Source organism: Bufo gargarizans, chromosome 10 (genome assembly GCF_014858855.1).
Source record: "Bufo gargarizans isolate SCDJY-AF-19 chromosome 10, ASM1485885v1, whole genome shotgun sequence".
Classification (NCBI taxonomy): domain Eukaryota; kingdom Metazoa; phylum Chordata; class Amphibia; order Anura; family Bufonidae; genus Bufo; species Bufo gargarizans.
In genome coordinates this window covers 77,786,563-77,787,553 of record NC_058089.1, presented here as the reverse complement: position 1 = coordinate 77,787,553, position 991 = coordinate 77,786,563, and the positions used below count along the sequence as shown (strand labels likewise).

Genomic DNA, 991 nt, shown 5'->3' with positions numbered 1-991 from the left:
TCCTATTGAGTGACGTCTGAGTTTGCAGCATCGCTGACGAAATCCTGTGCCTGCGCCGTCCACTTCTGTATTCGTCGCAGGCGCAGTAAGTGAAGGATGCTCTTCTGGTGCCGGCTTCCTCACTGCACCTGCGCCGACTTTAAGCATGCATGGGATTAGGCATAAGGCCATTCTTCATATAAGATAGGGCCAGGGGCTATTCATAGTAGCCAGTATATTGGGCAGACTAGATGGGCCAAATGGTTCTTATCTGCCGACACATTCTATGTTTCTATGGAGAACCAACTACCAACGTGAACCAAAGATGCTTAAATATAACTTATAGGAGTATAAGTGTTTGGAATAGAAAGAATAGTGGAGGTCATGGGCATAAATTTAGTCATAGCAGCATTAGCACCTGGGGTTAAGGAGTCTAATCAGGTGCAAGAACAGTTTACCTTTTTGTGGGGAATAATGTTGATTTATTTTTTTGCTATAATATGGATTTTATGCTATATTGTGCTATTATACATAATTTTAATTATTGCTACTATGCTGCTGTTTTAATTTTGGTAAGTAATGAAGAAGTAAAAAGGACTTCAGACTTGACGGCGATATCAAATGGAGTGGTATGGTCGCAGGTAGAGGTGTAGCAAATTGTATGTGTTTATTTAAAAAACACGTTTAAGAGGCAATTTACTTCCCTCATCAGGTAGCTGAAGCTCGTTGGTCTAGGGGTATGATTCTCGCTTAGGGTGCGAGAGGTCCCGGGTTCAAATCCCAGACGAGCCCTGAGAAGCCTTGCTTTTGACAGATTACTGGAAGGGGCTGGAGAAGATCCAGCGGTCATGGTCCATATCAGAACCAATGACAAAGTTAGAGGTAGGTGGAGAGTCCTTAAAAATGATTTCAGGGATTTAGGTCAAAAGCTTAGGGCAAGGACCTCAAAGGTAGTACTTTCCGAAATACTGCCTGTACCATGAGCCACACAAGAAAGGCAGCGGGAGATTAG

At 43.1% G+C, this 991-nt stretch overlaps 1 non-coding gene across 1 annotated transcript; it reads left to right on the top strand.

The window, feature by feature from the left end:
* The first annotated feature begins 699 nt into the window (after positions 1-699).
* Positions 700-771, top strand: TRNAP-AGG. Its single transcript has one exon. It is a non-coding gene; the product is annotated as a tRNA-Pro (tRNA).
* The last annotated feature ends 220 nt before the right edge of the window (positions 772-991 follow it).